The sequence below is a fragment of the Lagopus leucura genome, unplaced genomic scaffold (genome assembly GCF_019238085.1).
Source record: "Lagopus leucura isolate 7727_CA_CO unplaced genomic scaffold, USGS_WTPT01 Super-Scaffold_100004, whole genome shotgun sequence".
Lineage (NCBI taxonomy): Eukaryota > Metazoa > Chordata > Aves > Galliformes > Phasianidae > Lagopus > Lagopus leucura.
In genome coordinates this window covers 35,510,203-35,529,770 of record NW_024962264.1, presented here as the reverse complement: position 1 = coordinate 35,529,770, position 19,568 = coordinate 35,510,203, and the positions used below count along the sequence as shown (strand labels likewise).

The window sequence follows — 19,568 nt, the reverse complement described above, 5'->3', positions numbered from 1 at the left end:
AAGCCTCCTGCAAAGTGGTTGCTTTTAGTGATTCTGGAGGACTTGAAAGAACGTAATGGTTTTGTTTTTGGTTTTGTTTTTTTTTTTTTCTAAAGGAAGATAGAAAAAAGTACATAATGCCTAATGAACATGTATTGTTTCCTGTGTTTCTAAGTATGGACAGCGTGTTGCTGCTCATTGCTGAGGAGGGGAGCTTAAAGTTCCAGTAATGCACCTTTTGCACTTTTCCAGATGGGAAGAGGATCCATTTTCTGTTTCACTTTTTAATGAATAGTGTGTAAAAGAAGCTCCATTTCTTTTGTTAGGCTGCAAGACTAAATGCATATGTCATAGGTAACTATTATTTATGCAAAGTCTCATGATGCAATTTCACTTAATTCAGTGGTACATTAAAATGGAAAAATATTTATTTGTGAGATTTAAAAAAAAAAAAAAAAAAAAAAGAGTAAGAGAATTTCAAAAGAGAATTTTTGTGAGGAATCCTCACTGCTGCTCTCCTTTGCTCTTCGTGCAAGGATGTTTCCTGGATCTGTATATTTGGACTTGGCTCACCCCTCCAAAGCCCAGCTTAGCCGCTGGCCCATGCAGAGGAGGGCTCAGCTATCTCTGCCGCACAGTCCTCCATGCAAGGATGCTTTTTTGAGCGACTTGGCGTGGAAGAGAAGATAGTTAAATGGGGAGAGTTGGAGGAGGGGTTTGGCAGCTAGGGAGAGAGATGCACCCCAGCTGCAACTAGCTGGGAGACTGTAAGAACAGCTTTCCTTTCTGCAGAAACAGCCCAGAGCTCAGCTTCTGTATTTACCTGTTTCTAAAGAGTAGTGCATGCAGTTTTGGAAACATCGCAGTAACTGTGAACACCAGTTTGTCATGCTCTGTAGTGTTTTGTTCATGTTTAGGAAAACCCAAGCCAAATCCAAGAGTACACTAGAGCAGGGAATCCTGTGCAGCATGTGAGGATCCATTGCTATGAAGCAGGAAAGAAAAACTAGGCAAAAGAGGGCTTGGTCTTCCTCCTAGTGTCTCCCCAGTTGAGTGATTATTCCTTATCTTTTTTTTTTTTTTTTTTTATTTTTTTTTGGTTCTTTTTATTTGGCATAAACGTATACATACACAAATCTCAGTCTTCCTTTTTTTTTTTTTTTTTTTTTTTTTTTTCCCCCCCCAAGCCTCTACAAGCTCATGTAAAGCCTAGCCTAAGTTGGTGTGTAAAATAATCAAGGATTCTCCATGTTCAAAACAATTTTTTTGGGGCAAGGGGAAATGGTTTCAAATTAAAAAAGGGAAAGTTTAGATTGGATATAAGGAGGAAGTTTTTTACAATAAGGGTGGTGAGGCACTGGCACAGGTTGCGCAGAGAGGTGGTGGGTATTTTGTTCCTGGAGACACTCAAGGTGAGGCTAAACCAAACTGAGCAAATGATGTAGCTGTAGGTGTTCCTGTTTGCCACAGGGGAGTTGGACTAGATGGCATTTACGGATACCTTCCAACTCAAATGATTCTATGAATTTATTAAACTGTGCAGCTCTATTTTAAAAGTTTTTAGATTTTATCTTTCATCATAATATCTGTGCTAAATGTTAATGTCTCTACAATCAGCTATATCCACTTAAACTTTCTAACTCCTAAGGAACCATGTTACAAAACAAGGCAGAGCTGTTTCAGGCTGCACTCTATATTTATGGGACAATGATGCCAGATGACAACAGAATTGCAAAGGAAGTGCCTAGTGCATAAAAAATTAATACCTACCAAGTCCTTCTTTTTATGGTGATGATTATAATTATTCGCTCTATGTTTGAACATAATACACTCAGGACAGCAGTTTACCGAATGTACTGGAGATTATTGAACAAAATGCAAGTTGCAGGTCATGTTCAGGTTTTCATTGGGCAAATAACTATCATTTTCTTCTCAATGAAAAATAAAATTGCAGTGTTAGAGGAGGTGTTCAGATTCATTGCATATAAATGGACAGTTTATATCTGCACTCGGAGGAACTTGGAGGTACATGGAGGAAAATAAGCAGAAGTCAACCGCTTACTCTGACAAGATCTGCTTGGGCTAAGCCCTGGGGTCTTGCTGAATGGTTGCAGACACAGTTCTGGAGCTTGGGGATTTAAATGTTTGGTGAAAGGTGCCATCAATCTAAAAAGCCCGAGGAAACATTTTCCTGGATGGTAGGCAAACATTGAAAAGTAGAATTTGGGCCCTGATAAATATTGAAATATTGAAAAACCATAAATGTTGATTTATTCTGCATTCCCGTTGTTAATTATTTATACTATATTTTTCTCAGTCTTTCCAAGAACTGGTAAAACTGAAAATGGGCATTTTATCATGAGAAAATGTCCATTATGACTCCGGGAGCTGTTTTTTAGTATTAGAAAACTGGCTAAACATCGCAGGAGATGGCAACGCTGCTGCCTCCCATACAGTCATTGAATGGCTACCTTCTGTAAATGCTCACCAATAAATGGAGAGCAATGGGTCATCACTCAGCAAAAGGAGAGAGGGAGTTTGCTGTCTGTCTCTACTCCTGGCTGACTCTGAATTCCTCCCAAAAGGCAATCAAACCTTTACATTTTATACTTGAAATAAAAACGTAATGACTTCTACCTTATAATATGTCTGTAATCATAGAATCATTGAATTGCTTGAGTTGGAAGGGACCTCAAAGGTCATCCAGTTGCAATCCCTCTGCCATTAGCAGGATTGCCAACCACCACATCAAGCACACAGTCTGCCCAGGGCCGCATCCAATTATTTACCTATTTTATTTCAAGTAACAAATCTGATGTAAACATTTATTTTTAATAATGAATCATACTTCTGGGCATACTTAACCCGAATTTGCACATCTGATATTTGCTGTACAATTCCTTATACCAAATAAAAATGCATGACTTAATTGTAACCTTAGTTATAAGTAAGAAGGCAGTTGAGCCTGAATTTGATGAAATCATTCTTCCTTATTTATAATTTCAGATTTTGCAAAAAGCAAGACCCATATAATTTATTTTAGCTACAATTATGAGATAGAATGATGTGTCTCTAGACATATCCTTTGCTATTTTTGAGTCTTTTTATTTAATCTTTTGCTGCAGCTCCTTGTCCAAATTCACATACAAATCCAGAAGGACAAACACTAGATCTGAAGAAGCATTCAGCAGAATTGGTGGTGGTTTGTACTGCAGCTTGACTAATTAGGCCAGCATTTCCTGTGGTTAGTGTGCAATTTATTTGAAAAGCGAGGTAAGTCTAAAGAGCGTCACTGTGTTTGTGTTGACTGTGAATTTCTTTCCTCTGATTTGAAAATTTCTGTTGCCTGTGTTACTCAGGAGATAATGTAAATGCATTGTAAGATGTTAATGAGGCTTCAGCCCATTTAGTTTTGAGGCTTTACATTTTTTCCCCTAGCTTCCTCTTAAACATCTGATAGTTCTTTGCTGTGGAAAAGGAGAGAGATGCAGCTCTGGTAACTAAAGGTTGGGTGCCCTGGACTGCATAACGTGACATGGTGATAGGACTGAGGAGAAAAGGGAAGGGTACTACTTTCTAAACGCCAAGAGCCACCTCACAAAAGATATATGTCTGAAATAACAATGGACTGCAGCCGCATGTTACTAGCCTCCCATTTGGTGGTGCTGGAAAAAAAAGCTCAGTCCTCTCAATGTTTAATGATGGCTGAACAAACTTGGAATGAGCTGAGGAAGATGAAAAGTCACAGAAGTTAATGCTCCCCAAATACAGCCAAGCTCAGTAGTCCTTAAAAGCAATTAAAGCACTTTTACCATCTGTTAAGTAATTACTATCCTCATTAGTTATTAGTAGTAGGAGATATGATGTAAAGGGCACAAACACAGTGTAAAAAGAACAATTAAATTCTTGTGGGTTTTTTTTAATAAGGTCATAAAACCTAAGATATTTGTATTGAAATAAAAAAGGCAAATCTTCATGGGGGTTTTATAGCTGTTCCACTTCAAAAACTAAGCTGTTACATTTTTCTTAACTCTTGAAAGTTTGGCTTGGTTCGTGTGGTTGTTACTAAAATGGTTCGAAGTCTATTTTAATAATCATATCCAAAACCCAATGTAAGATCAGGAAGATTTAGGGTTTCCAAATATAGTGAGTTATAGCTTGGCTGAAAGAAATTATAGGAAACACAATTTGAGGACCACAATTTGGAACAGATTAAAATCAAGTAACCAAAAGGCCCCTGAGCTGTGTGCCTTTTTAAGATGCGTGACTGTGCACCCAAACATATGCACACAGACATCTATATAAAGCATTATGTATTTCTAGTGTTTTTTCTTCTTCTTCTTAGTCAAGATAAATTCCCCAAAAGTATTTCTTTCAAGATAGTAGATGTGTATCTTTAAATTTAACTTGATACCTCTAAGGTTGCACGAGGATCCTTGTGTATGTTCTTTATTTTGCTATTTAGTCCTATTTCATGAAAAGAATGCATAGTGGCCAAAGTGGGTAAGTTTCCCTGCGAGTTCATTATACATATAAGAGCTATAGAAAGAGGGAAAACAGTTCTGGACCATTTTTAAGATGTACTCTCAATTGTATTTCACCAATTAATTTAAAGAAAGCAACAGCTAAACAAACAAACTTCCAAAATATGATGCGGTTTTCTTGTAAGGGAGTATAATTCTCAATAAATCAAGACAAGTCAGTGAGGTGCAGGTTATTTTGAATGTACTTAAATTTGCAACTTTAAAATTGTGCCTATTTCTTCCCAGGTTTCTTGTAAAAGAGGGCTTGCAGATGCATTATTGGGCTTCCCATAAAACTAAAGTTGTTTGCAATTATCCATGTTCTGCTGGGGATAGGAGACAAGTTTACCCATGCTGCAGTAGGATTAATGTCAGTGAAATACCATTTATTTGGAAAAGTAACTCGTCTTTTTTTCACAAGATCAGAAAGACCTGTAAGTAGAAAAGGATGAACTACAACTTTGTTGAGGCATGTAGACAAAAAGCCTGCCCTGATTGTGTAGGTCAGAACCACAGTGTGAGAATTTCCTGATATCAAAAGCAAAAAATACAAAGAGAGTAGCCTACCCTGGCCATGTATTTGCAGAAACAAAACAAATAAAAGGAACTGATTAACTTTCTTGAAAACAGGGAGAAAGCAGTGTCCATGTTTCCCAGTCTAACCTCATTTTATGGCTGCAACAACAAGATAATGTTGTGAACAGTGGTCAAATCTTGTAAATAATAAAAATAGAGGGTTAGCAAATTGCTTTGGGGAGGGACGGGTTGTTATCAAGATAATGAAACAGTAAGTAACAAAAAAGAAATATTAGGAGAGCAAAACTAGGGCCAAAGGGATGATAATGTATGTCTCAGAGGGTTGTATAATCTCAAGGGGCTTGAAGGAGAGGAACATGGCAGGGGGAAGAAGTCAATAAGAATAAGTAGAGAAGTTGTTATTGGTGCTGCCCCAAGGTTCCTTTCAAGCACTCCCATGCCCAATCCATGCAATTTTTTCCAACGTTATTAAGTCTGACATGTTTCCACTTTGTCAAGTCTTCCTGTCCAGGAGGGAGATGGTGTGTCTTCCCTAGCTACAAGTGGAATCTGAGGAGCTGCAGATGTAAAGGGTGGTTATGTCTATAAACAGGACAGGTTGTCTGTCTGTCTTTGTGCTCCTCTGAATGTATTGCCTTCTTCCTTTCCTGAGGTCTCTTCCAAAATCTACTGGAGAACACTTAATTATTTTGCGGCTTGAGGTATTTTTTCCTTGCATAGATTGGCATTACTTTTTTTTTTTTAATGTGCTTTTTATAAAATGTAACACACATTTTTAACAAAGAAAACCCCACTATTTTTATTTGACTTTGACAGCTATAAATCTAAACACTGGCGTAAAGGACAGAGATACTACATTTGCGTTGCCAAAATCTTACTCATAAGGTACCTTATCCCATTAATTTTTCCCTGTTTTTTTTTCTTGGGGATTATTGCAGCAGTTTAAGAATGTGATTTATTTCCTCTAAGGCATAGGCAAAGAATTCAGGAAGAATGAGAACTGCTTAAAACCAGTTTTAAGTGCTGAAATGTATTTTCTGAATTTATGTTGAAGACACTACACCTGATATGCTGAATGAGGAGAAAGAGAAATACAGGATTATTTTTACATCAGTTCTCTACTGTACTGAATATTTAAATTCACCACTGTCAATTGGTGCATAATAGCATACACTTTTTGTGGTGAACAACAATTTCTGGTAAATTGCATTTGCCTTTTTATTACAGTGAAAACAAAATATCAACTACTGAATTTAATTTTTCTGCACCATTTTCTATTTTAATCAAACTCTGTTCATGACTACTCCATCTCTGTTGCTTCAACACATAAAAGCAGATTAGGCTTGTCTGTGAAGGATAGTGTTTTTGAATAATCCAATGATAAAGAAACATAGAACAAAGGCAACATTTGCAAAAGCATGGCTGCTTCAAATGAACATTTCAAATTCAAATACCTAATGAAAAGCTAAACTATGCAGTCCTTGATACCTTTAAGATTGCCTATACAAGCAACTTCCTTCTGCAGAATATCTATGTCTATGTGGACAGCTTAATTTTTTCTGAGATATCTCATGTACCTGAAACATGTCTCCAACCCATAAATATTTTCTAAGTGACAAAGAGCTTCAGTCCCAGAGGCTGATTTATGAACGTTTAGAAGGAGCAGATCAGACCTTGAGATGGGAACCCAACTCTCATTATTCTAATATCCAGAAGGTTATAGAAGGGTGAAGCTGCAACCCTGACCTTATCTTTGAGCGGCCTGGGAGGAGGAGGAGCTATTCTGCCAGCTCTGAGCTGCTCACCCTGAAAACCACCCAAATTACCAATTCCACCTTCAAAGCTTTTCCAAAGGACTGCCGGTATTTTTCTGTATTTCTACATTTTGATTCAACACTCCTGACAGTCATTTTCTCAGAATGAAGCTTGAAACTATAACATTTATTTGCTTGTGATGCCTGTTTTCCATGGGCAGACACAGAGTCTCTGAAGACCCACAGTTCACTGTTCTTCTGAACCATCCTGACCTATAAATCTTTTGAGGGTGACCTGAGTACTTGGAAGTTCACTGTCTTCATAAATCTTCAGAGCACGTGTGGAAGCACATTGGGCTCTCCAATTTTGCTCTCTACTACCTCCTGAAGGGAGGTTGTGATGATGGAGGGTTCAGCCTCTTCTCACAGGCAAGAACAGGACCCAGGGAAATGGCCGTAAGTTGTACCACAGGAGGTTTAGGTTGGACATGAGGAAAAACTTTTTCTCTCAGAGAGTGGTCAGGCACTGGAATGGCTGCCCAGAGAGGTGGTGGAGTCGCCGTCCCTGGCAGTGTTCAAGAGGCATCTGGATAAGGAGCTGTGAGATATGGTTTAGTAGCTTGTGGTAGCAATGGTAATGAGAAGACGGTTGGACTAGATGATCTTATAGGTTATTTCCAACCTTGAGATTCAATGATTCTATGATATGTCTATGGTTGTGAGTTATCTTTATCAATGCAAATAAATTTTCCTCAGGACTGCTAACTTGAGGTATGTAATAAAGTTGAGAAGGTGGTATTGTGGGGATCTTTCATCCTGACTTCTCAGTAGAAGCATATCTCATTAGCAGTTGTTAATATAGATATACATACTAAAATATGGTATTTTACAATTGTTGGATTAACAGTGAAAAATCACTTCCTAGTAGATAGGTTTGCTAGAACATAAACTCTTAACGTGGTTGCAGTTTTAACTTGCCTGAAAATGGAGAGGGAACTCGAGAACTGCATCCAACCATCTAGTCATTGCCACACAGTCCATATTTGAGTAAAAGAGATCAAAGAAGTTTTTTGTCAAAGAAAGAAAAAAATATATTAATCAGCCTAAACATAAGACTACGGTGCACCAAAAATCATGTGTTCATAGCGGTAAGGCAGAGAGACTGGGCTTGGAGTTTTGATTATTTCTTTCTTTGAATGTTAGCTAGTTTGCTGAAAAGTGTAGATTCTAGATAAGGCCCAACAACTACATTTAAAGATTAATTCTGTTTCCTTTATATGACCAAACACTATAGGACTTCACACAAGTGTCAGTGTGAGGATTCATAGCAAGCACTGCAGGGAGATCTTTTTTCTTTTATTCTTCACTCCTATACAGAAAGAGAGCAAGTAACTCCAATCCTAGCTAAATATCCAAAATGCCATTACAGCTTTATAATCCTCTGAAGGTATTGCCTACTGTAATGCTGTACATTTTAAGTCCTTTTTTTTTTTTCCCCCCCAGGAAAACAGGTAAAGTTTTTGTCTGTTTGTTTGTTTGTTTGTTTTTTCCCTAGAAAAATGAAGATGGGTTACCTGAGCAATGGTTGAGGTAAAGGCTCTAATGAAGGCACCTCAATGGCATTTGAAAGTTGCCAAATAATTACTGGATGAGTGAATCTCTGAGCTGGTACCAGCAATGAATCCCTTGATACATTCTTAGTAAGTTTTAAGTTACAGCATCTTCAAAGCTGTGAGAAAAGGTGTGACAGTTAAAAAGTAAATATACAACTAAAATCTTTGAACAGGCTGAACTCTAAATGATTAATTTCAACCCCGCAAGATGTGAGAATTGTTGCTGAAATAATTCTGGGTGCTAATATTTCAAAATATATAAGCATACACACGTGTCATTATTTTTCAAGATACTAGATTTCACCTGAGAGAAAATTATTACCCCAAACTGATATTTTTGGAACTGCTTAGTGTCTAATCGACTAGTGACAGTAGTTAACAATGGCAAGCCTGATGCCTAGAAATAAAACAAATGTAAACACTCTTACTGTGGCAGGCAGTGCAGATGCCAGATGCAGGATGATGGGGTCTGCAGTGCATGGGGAAGAACCAAGCCCTGTCGTTGCACAGAGGAGGCTGCATGCTGCAGCTGGACAGTTTACTCACTGATAATTCTAATTGCTCCATGAGTGCCTTTATCCATTGCTTCCAGTCCTTACCAAGAACTGGGTGAGTCATTGGGTGTACACAGGGATCTAGTCATATTCTGCATTTTAAGCTAGAGAGACAACAGCCATTTTCTTTTTAAGTGTTGCTATGGGCCTCCTGCTGTAATAGATGTTTAGGTTTTTGTGTTCTGTGGAAGTACATTAAAAAAAAAAAAAGGGTACACTGGAAGGAAGCTTTTGGGTAAGGTGATGATGGATCCTGCGTATATCCACTCTTTGGACTTGTGGAAGAATGAGGGAGAGCTGTGGTGCTATTTGACAGCATAAGTTCAACACGGTCGCTGTTCACCAGAAACAACTAAGAGCAGTAGCTGACTCAGACTCAAGGGTTGTGACAAGCATAGTGAGAGAAGCGAGGTGCACAGGCATAGCTCTGGGCTCAGTACACATAGTTCTGAGTGACAGTTTACTGGATGATGAATTGGCTGTTGGGTTAGATGAGCTCAGTGGTCTTTTCCAACATTAATGATTCTATGATTCTAAGATGAGTTTGAGGAGTCACACTGTGTTTGCAAGGGAAGAGGTAGGGAAGAATGTTTCTGAAAATCATGATTCTGTCTGGAGCATAGGCCTTACGAGGAGCAGCTAAAGGAGCTGGGATTGTTCAGTCTGGAGAAAAGGAGGCTCAGAGGAGACCTTATTGCTCTCTATAACTACCTGAAGGGAGGTTGTAGTGAGCTGGGGGTCGGCCTTTTCTTTCGTGTAACTAGTGGTAGAACTAGAGGGAATGGCTTCAAGCTATGCCAGGAGAGATTTAGGCTGGATGTTAGGAAATACCACTTTTCTGAAAGAGTGGTCAAGCACTGGAAGGAGCTGCTCAGGGAGGTGGTGGATTCACTGACCCTACAGGTGTTCAAGGAATGTTTGGACTTTGTATTTTGGGACGTGGTTTAGTGAGTGCTGTTGGTGATAGGTGGATTGTTGGACTGGGTGATCTTGAAGGTCTTTTCCAACCTTGGTGATTCTGTGATTCTTCTGCAAATTGCACAAGATGGGATGCTCGTGGGAGAAAACAGAGAGGGACATAGGAGAAATACCAAGAGGAAATGGGAAGAACTATGGGGCTGGTGTGTACCAGTTTACACTATGTCTTCCTGTGCCTGGTGGTAGAAGGCCTTCATTGGCAGCCTTGGACCTGAGGAGCCCTCAGGTTCCTTCTGTGGCTGTCGGTGGCTTCACTGCTGTTGTATGTGAGGTCTATTGCCTGGAAAGGGGCTGATGGATGCTCCAGCAGCATGAACCAATGTGAAAATAGTCATAAAAAAAGTTTGTGTAACAAAAGTTTGTAGATGCCTATTGGCATCTACATCTCCTGCCCTGAACAAGCATTGCTTGCATGCTTCCCAACTGTTGTCACAGAGTGGACTGGTGGAGACATGGCGTACAGTATTTAATATCATGTCACTGAGTGCTCTGATGTCTGTGTTCCTGTGCTTGTTAATCCCTGCTCTTCAGCCTGTTGATTTAAATACCTTTTTGTGACATTTGGAGAATAATGGAGCATGCTGACCCAGAAAGTGCCTCTGAAAGGCTGTCAGATGTGATATGCATAATCGGAGCCCATTCATTCTTCCACATGAACCCTTGCTTGCATTGACATGGCTTCTGTAGCAAAAAATAGAGATAAATAGAAAAAGCTGCTCAAGGAGAAGACTCATTGTACATGTTACGACATCAATTTCAGTCAGGAGAGGGATTAATCCTGGCAGTGGTTCCCTAGTATTTGTTAAAGCAGATGATAGGCGGTGACAATGGCAGCTGCTTCTTTCAGTATTGCCACTGAGGAAATGTTGCCTGCAGTAGCAAAGCGTGTCACTTTGAAGGGGCCCCACTTGTGCTGCTCTCAGAGTGACTGAGAAACCTACAGATGCTGCGTTTCTCCAGGGCAACTCCTGAAAAGTGAGGTAATGAGGTGTTATGCTTATGAATGGTGTCACAGAAACGTTTAGTAACTGTTGGTATGATCATAGCTGTGAGTTAAAGACTGAATTGTGAGACTGAATTCCTGAAGGAGAATGCTTGAGATTAGGAGCTTAGGCCACATTAAAAGAGTTTAGGATGTCCAATGACATTAAGCTTCCTAAATGGTACTTCCATTTTAGTGGGATCAACAGCTTGATGTTCAGTGACATGCTGTATGTAGACCCTACATATAAGACAGAGGCTCAGGGTCCTAGGAAGCAAAATTCAGTGAAAGAGAGAGGAAAAATTGTTCAGAAAAGACCCTTCTCTCCAAGTATTTTCTCTCGTGTGTGTAAATCCCTTTCTTTATACTTCTTTTCAGAATCTGCAGAGAAAGAGGGAGGCTTCCCCCCTGCTTCACTGAATGTATTGCTTTAATACTGGTGTGTAGCTTAGCTAAGGCAAAAGAGAATTTTTGTCACCTTAATGGTACTCTAATCGTTGAACTACTTCACAAAAAAAAAAAAAAGCTATCCTTCTAAATCTGCTGTAGTTTACATAGAAGTACTAAACATGAGTGGGAGAGAATGAAAAAATTTGATTTGTCAAGCCTTGTGATGACTAGTGACTTTGTTAACTGTATATAAACTTGTGATTTTTTTTCTCACTCTTTTATCTAGTAACTGAAAAAGCTGCTTAAAAAACAAAAAAAATACTGAGCAAAAATGCTTCTTAAGTAAGCGTGACAGCTAATGCAGTAGAGTTGTGTTAGTTTTTTCTCATGTGTTGTCTTTTGTTTTGACTTTTGGCGTTCAGGGAACATTCTTGTTACAGCTTTGACTCTCCTGCATGGCAAACCCTGCAGCCCCTGAGCGATGTGAAGAGGCACTTTTGCCTACAAATCAAGTCTGTTTCACTTTCAAGGGTGCACAGATCTGCTCTGAAGTAAGTAGGGCTATTTTGTTCTCTCTTTGGATGGAATTGCGAGGGATTTCCCAGAGTATGCAGCCATGAGTACAGTACTCACTACTTAAAGATGAAGAGAAGCTATTGAAAGTGAAATAAAAATGTAACCAGACTCAGTTTTTAATGGAAATTGGCAGTGCGCCAATACATATTTTCACATTGCTCATTTCACAGACCAACTGAAAGAAAGTGAATAACAGTATTGATTCCTCTCACTGACATCTATACCTAAGTGCCTTGCTGAAACAAAAATGCTATGAAGAAAGTTAGGACTGAAAATTTAGAGGTTTAAAAAGGTACTTTTTTTCCCCAGCTTTATAGGTAACTATATCCTTAGTAACTGCAGAATGTGAAGTGTCTGTGTGGTGCACGGCTAGCAGGAGGAGAGCTAAAAGGCAGCAGACACAGGCTGTGTTGCTTCAGCTATTGTTATGGGGAGGGTATTCGGCTTGTCGGAACTGTTTGTATGTATATTGAATGCGGTTATTTGTGTTTCAGTGTTACTTAAAAGCTAAACAGCCCTTTTAGAAGAAGACTTTAGTAAAATCAACACGTGCATTCCACCCTTTTCTCCATAGGGAAGCAATTAGAAAAGCAAAGGAAGCAGTCCCAAACAGCAGTGTTTAACAGTTTTTTTGCCTAATAATGATGGTGACAACTTAATGTCTCTTTAGTCTTTACATTTCACTCCCTTGTGGTTTAAACATTAGCAACTTTGAATCTTCTATTTTGTAACACCTCATGAGAGTGTATTGTTATTTTTTCCTGTTCTGTAGTTGGGAAAAGATGCAGAAGATAATTTGTTTGCTTATTTATATCTTACGTATTCCCAGGAGCTGTATAAGAAACACAAACTTCCAGAAGTGCAAATCTACATTTTAAAGCTTTTCTTAACTGGATTTTTCCTACCCAATTTTCTGAGTGTTGGTAGGCAATCCAATGTGATTATTCTATACTTCCAAGGTAGCAGTTTTACAGTCAAAAGTTATGGATTTCGTTTGTTTAAACAAATTGTATTCTGTGTGGATATAGAAATGATGGGCTGAAATTCTGTGGCTCATGTTACGGAGGAACGCTGAAGAGCAGATCTTACCAGCTCACTGTTCTCTTAAGAAGTGTTTTTGATGATCTGTCACTCAGACTTCAGACTATCATTGTCAGGCTCCTACAGGATGAGAAATATACAAGTAGTAGTCTTGCAATTTAAAACAAAAAAAAATACAACTGTATTTTATTATCACATAAGTCATCTGAGGCAGAACATGAATCCTCTCAAGACTCTAGAGTAGATCTGGTGATCTTTCTCCAGTTTCCTTTCATATGTGCTACATAGCTTTTAGCTCTGCTGCATGTGAAACTGGGTCTTTATAGACAACTCCCTTCCACCTGACAGAAACTGCCCAGGTGGACTGTTCTAACACTCAATGAGATGGATAATACTGCAAAAATAATATATCATCATGTAGTCTGAGCAGCACGAACATTCGTAGTTATGATGTGTTCCAACTTCTGATAACGCAGCCTTAATAGCTTGTTTATACATCCTATGTGAAATTTGCTAAACATTAGAAGAGCAAACAGTAAAACTACTTCTACTGCCAGGTATATAGAATATCTGCAACAATGAAGTTTTGAGTCAGCTACATCCTTCTGTCCTTTCACTGACGTAAAAGAATAAAGGGCACTGCTAACTGGCCAATATCTGTAGTAATAAATGGGCATAGAAACACTGATGCTGAGTTTTTTGAGTACTGTTGTCAAAGGGCTCTGTGGATTTTGAGGCACTCCTCCAGTGTCAGATGTGAATGGACAGTGAGCTCAGTTTGCTGGTGAGTCTTTACCTCTTGGTACTCAAATACCACACTGTGCCCTAGAAACTGTCTCTGCTTCTAATTTTCTGTCTTTTTTCCCCTGGTCCTCAGTACTCTCAGTCCAAGATTCCAAACTTAAGGTTTCTTATCTTGTTTTACTTGAAAATGTAGCAATTATGCACTCCTAAAACATACTCACAAAGCATGTTGAGAGGAGGAGACCTGGTTTATTTTCTGGGCAGAGTACCAGGAGGAATATATCCACAAATTTAGCACACCTCTTTCAGCTCATGCAATTTTTTTTATGTGCAGAGCTACATTATTTCACCTTGCTAATACAAAAGAAATGCCTATTACATACATCTTCATGTGCAAGCATGATACTCTATCCCCCTTTTGGCTACTTTTCTCTGCCATCTGCACTTACATAGGGTTGTATGGGAGTTTTTTAGAACTCTTTCTGGTCATTTAGGTAGTGGTCCCCTTATTCATTTTGCCTTTATGTGGTCATGAGGATGTTGTTCACATTTTGCACAAATGATTTCTTGGTCTCAAGACCAAGAAAGAGAAAGTATATTCAGGGCTAGAAAAATTTCTGCCATCATGCAATATTTCTCTTCAGGGAACGCTAGCAATTATCCAAGCATCAGCTAATTAAATAATCTTACAATTATTAACCTAAGAATGTATATGTTCTTTCTCATTCTTGATATCAATCTCAGTCCCAGCCTATTTATCCGAAGTGACCTTAAAGTCACCTTAAAGTCACCTTGAAGTGACCAGAGCAATCTGACCTTATTGCTCTGATCCAGTGATCTGCTTGGTTTTTCTTTCTTAGTAAGTTCTTGCTGCCTCTAAGATATTCTCTAGAAAATCACTGTAAGTTGAAAGAGCCACTGAAATTTTAGTTGAGATTTTCACTTCAATTCTTACTGAATATCTTCATATGCTGTGGAATTACTATGCAACAATAACTGAACTTATCATCAAACTACCGTGGAGGTTACAGTGTCTGTAATATAATCACTTCACCATTGTCCTTTATCTCTGGTTCCCCAAAGGATTGTCATTATACAATGCCCCATTTTTTTTTCATTGCTTAACCAAGTTCAGTGCATTGTTCTGCAATACTGACTTCTAAACACGTGCTTTTGACTTCTGTATCTTGTTTCTTGAAGAGTCTGTCAACAGACTAGGTTTCAACAAAGTGTACTTCAGCAAGCACCTTTGGTTGTCAGAGTTAGTAAGATGTTCTAACCTGATAATTTCATTTCATCCCCTTTGTAAGAACAAATTTGTTTTTCAGACCTTTTTTCCCCTGGAGATCACAATGATGTAAATGAGAACAATACTTTGTGCATTTATGCATGTGCATGTCTCAGAGCCTACAGGCAGAATTTCCCATAAACATTTCATAGTTTCAAACAAAAACAGGTTTCACATTAAAAGCTGCTTTTTATGTTTGCAAGGAAGCACTGTCTGAGCACTGGATGTGCTCAGGCAAGAGCACTTCATTAGGTAATTCTTCTGTCAACTGTGCACTCTTGAAAGGTTCCTGTTTGACCTCAGAGAAGGATGTACACATCCTTCTCTGAAGGATGCCAGTGAAGCCAGTGAGCTCTTGCAGTCCCACGAGTTATCCTTTTGGACAGTATTAGAAATTACAATAACAAACACAGTATTTTTAAAGCTGCTTTTTGAGGTTAACAGCTAAAGGCCATTTGAAATCCCTGCTCCATTTTCCATTATATCACACTTAAAATTGAGTGGTATGGTATCTAGTCCCCATGGAGATATGTGCTAGTCATAACTCCATATCTTTAGCTGTTATTTAGAGGGAAAAGCACTATTTGGATAGCCAGTATAGATAATAAGCATAAACACCACAGAGTACAGAAATGATGTAACAGCAGTGATGGTCAGAATCATAACTCGAGTTCAGCAAGAACTATTACCTTGCTTTGAGTGTATTCAATTAGGTAGGTTAGGTGGCTCAGTCAGCATGCTTTGACTTGTTAAGAGAAGACTACAGCCAGTTCAATTTACAAACTGTAGCTCAAATTCTGAATTCCCTTGTAGCCTACACGAAAGCCCTATATCGTCTGCAGATATTATGACTTTATTTGCAGAATGGCACTTGAAAGTGACATTGCAGTTATTGTTTCTTATCTTCATGTCATCAGTTTTAAGATTTCATTCTGCCTGGAATGAAAGTGTTATTCTATCTAATGGAATCTATATTTTAGAAGTAAATAGCAGTACCTGAAGAGATCCTGGATGTCACTTTCAATGTTGTTTTCGGTCAATTCAGCACAACACAACATACAACCAATGTAAGCTTCTCTCACCCAGATGCGTGTGCTAGGTAGCCTATGTTAATGGTTTATAGCAAATAATGGTAAGTTTTCAAAAGAGGAAAAACAAAAGTAAATTGTATAATTGTAAAGAAGAGAATTTTTCTACTGCCTAGAAATTGGAAATAGTGCAGCAGTCAGAAACGTAGTGGAAGCTTTTATCTCTATACACTGATGGCATCTTAGACCAATTTAAAATGCCAATGATTTGGCTTTGGTCTCTTTAAAAGATGGCTGAAGACTAATGAAAAACAAACCCCTATGACATTTTAAAACTGGAGGTATATTCAGCCAGCTGCAAAGTACATCCACAGTTTTCATGTTTACAGTGATAATCTTCAACACACACACATAAGAACATACAATTGAACTTCATGTTTCTTGTTTTAATATGTAGGAGTTGTTCTTCAACATGCAAGATTGCACGCTTTATTCCTAATCCATACCTGAAAAACTCTTTATCATTCTTCCTGCTATTGTGACCTGCTATTATTTAGAAGTAGTAAGAATACAGTAGCCCAGCCTGTTTTATATGAACAAAGACTATGCTTTTTAAGCTAAACTGTGTGAGTGTGTTTAAAAAATAAGTCTTTTTTAAAAAAATAATGTTCTTGAAAATTCTAGGTTATGTATTTGCTACAAGAAGCAATAGTGGCTATGTGTTTGATATTTTTTATTTTTTTAATAATAAAATAGCAAAATTCCCTATAGATAATAGTCCTGGAAGTACTACAAAGCATCTGGCTTCCTTCTGTTGATTGCACCATTGAGCGAAATATCTAGTTCAGTGCTCTGCCTGTCTTCCAAGTATAGTCAAAACACCAGTATTTCTTGGAAGACACTTGTTAAAAGTTTTCTTTGTTACTTTACGCCAATTCTTGTGTAGATATTACTTCTCCAGATAGAAGTGAAATTGTTCAGATTTGAACCAAGTAAAATTGTCAGGTTGAGGATAGAACAAAACATTACATTGTAACTATATGTCTAGGATGATTTTTTTTCTTTCTTATCTTTTATAGAACAATCTCTGTACTAGAAGACCCATTTTTCTAACATGCAGTATTTATTTTACCGAGTTCAACCAGCAGTTCTCTGTGGCTTAACCAGGCAAGTACCTTATGTTTATGCGCAATATAATACACCCAGTAAAACTAAGATCTTGATTACTGCCTGCATTTCAACAGCTTTATGCCTGTGTAGCTTATGGAAAAACTGTTGCACCAAATAGAAATTGCATTGTGTGTAATGTAAAGAATGGGCTGGGCAAAATAGCCAAATTTTTTTTTTTAATTTGTAAGTAGTTACTATAGGAAGTCATCATGAATGATTTGCCATCTAAAAAAGAAAAATGTATTCTGACATATAAAATATGTATAGTGAGATTAAGTTGAATGTGTATATGGCTGCTTGATGGCTACAGTTTGCCAAGATTTTTATTTTTGTATAGCTTGCATGTTATGGGTGTCTGCGTGTTTATTTTTTATCATTTAGTATTTATTTATTTATTTATTTATTTTAAAGATCAGGAAGATAAACTTATCTGGAAACTGATACACCATTCCATCTCATCCATCCAGACTCTTTAAAAATTATTTTTGTAAAGCTCTGATGGGCCTCTCTCAGGTGTCTGTCACAGACATTTTCTCAGACATCAAGTTTCTAATTCAAAATTTAAAGAGCTATTTAGGGGAAAACAAAAATTTAAGTATATTTTTTCCTTATTACATTTATGAATTTTGTTCTTGTGTCTTTCTGCCTTCACACCTTTTTGCAAAGGTGTGTCATTGAATTTCTCCATGTGGAAAAAAAAGTGGACCCACTGACATTCATTGTAACTTGCTGAATGTTTCTGGAGGCCAAACAATGGATGTAAAGTGGTGTGTTTCAACAGTGGCAACAGAAACAGCGGGGCTCCTACACTGGTGCAGATTTTTAGGAGCACAGCATAAAAGCTCTTGTTCACTGTTGATAAAAATGCATAAGTAATGCTGGTAAAAATCTTGAAAAAATGCATTGTATAGCTGAGAATTTGCTCTATCAGGCTTTTTTTGTGCTTTTTGTATGTATTGCAGTTTCCATGGAAAGAAATCAAAGGCATTACTTTCAGAGCAACCTATGTACTGGTGAGGTAGGGAAGGTTTCTGAGATAAGCCTTTAAATTTTCTGCTTCTAAGATTTATGAGTTCTTCTGTAATGCACCCTGCTGTGTCCTTTGTTACAATCTGTATCTTCAGCAGGTGGTTAATGGTGACCCACCCACATGATCGTTAATTATACTTTTTTACTGCATTAGATGAAGTGCATGAAAATTCACATACTAAATTGTAGTTGACTCTGACCTAGTTAACAAGTGCCAGAGATGTCTTGCTTAATCTGTTTTTGAGAAGTTCGCCTGACTTTTTATAAAAAGATTCTGTAATTTTGTTGTTTGTTGCTGTTTGGTTTCTAATTCATCTGTGGCAATTGAATCTTCTAAAATCTTATGAAAGATACTCAATGAATTACCAATTCTCTGGAACTGTGTTGCCTTCTGATTCAATCACACAGAATAATATGACCCATTGCTCTTATTTGTGTCAATTTTATTGCACAGTATTATGTCATGAACATGGTTTGTGGTTGAAAAGGGAATTGTATTGCTATGCTACGGTAGTGGGGAAAAAATTAAGAGATAAATCATGAACATCCCTTGCTATGGTCTAATAGCCATCCTAATAGTCTTGTTCTATATTTACATGTAAAAGCTAATTTAAGAGGCAATATTTTCTGAAAAAAAAATATTTTCTACATCAGGATGTTGTTATAACTTGCATAATCTGCAAATTATATAAGTTGGTTGTCTACCATATATCTAGTCAATTCAGTGCAATTAGTAAGAGCCTTGACTGGGGAACATAAGTAGCCATTGTTTTTAGTGTTCGGGTAGCCTTTTGTACCTCATAAAATAGTATTTTTCCATTAAGTGAGTTTTCCACCTTTTTTTGCAGTGGTGGGCATTACTGTTTAAGGGCTTTTCACCAAAATGTTTTTGAATAAAAGAGAGATTAAAAAAAAAAACAACACTTTAAATTAGAACAACTCCCCTAGAAGTATGGTTTAAGAGGAGGAACAGAATTATTGTTGATATGAACCCTACAACTCTGCTTTGGAAAGGCATTGAATGTCTGTCCATCCAATTAAGGAGTCCTGGAAAGTTTTATTGCTCCAGTTCCAGTGTGTTTGAAAAAAGAACTAAAGAGACAAATTACTTCTGTGTGAAATCTTCTTTCAAGGGAAGAAACTGCAAATTACAGTCCCTATTAATACTAGTAATTCAAATCCAATCAGAGAAAAGTAAGAACAAACATTTCCTTTATATCCTGTAATCTATACTGGGGCTAGAAAACAGGAATTATCTTACATGTGTTTGTCATTTATTTTCATTTTCTTGTTTGTTTACAGAAGATTATGAAACTAGGGAAGAATCTCAGAAAAGTGGGAAACTCAATTGTCACCTTGACTACTGATGCAGAAGAAACTGT

The 19,568-nt window shown here is 37.7% G+C and overlaps 1 long non-coding RNA gene across 1 annotated transcript; it reads left to right on the top strand.

Annotated features, from left to right (window-relative positions):
- The first annotated feature begins 3,202 nt into the window (after nucleotides 1-3,202).
- On the top strand, nucleotides 3,203-17,155 carry LOC122179720. The gene is made up of 3 exons (XR_006178804.1): nucleotides 3,203-3,252; nucleotides 11,751-11,861; nucleotides 17,067-17,155. It is a non-coding gene; the product is annotated as an uncharacterized LOC122179720 (long non-coding RNA).
- Nucleotides 17,156-19,568: the final 2,413 nt, after the last annotated feature.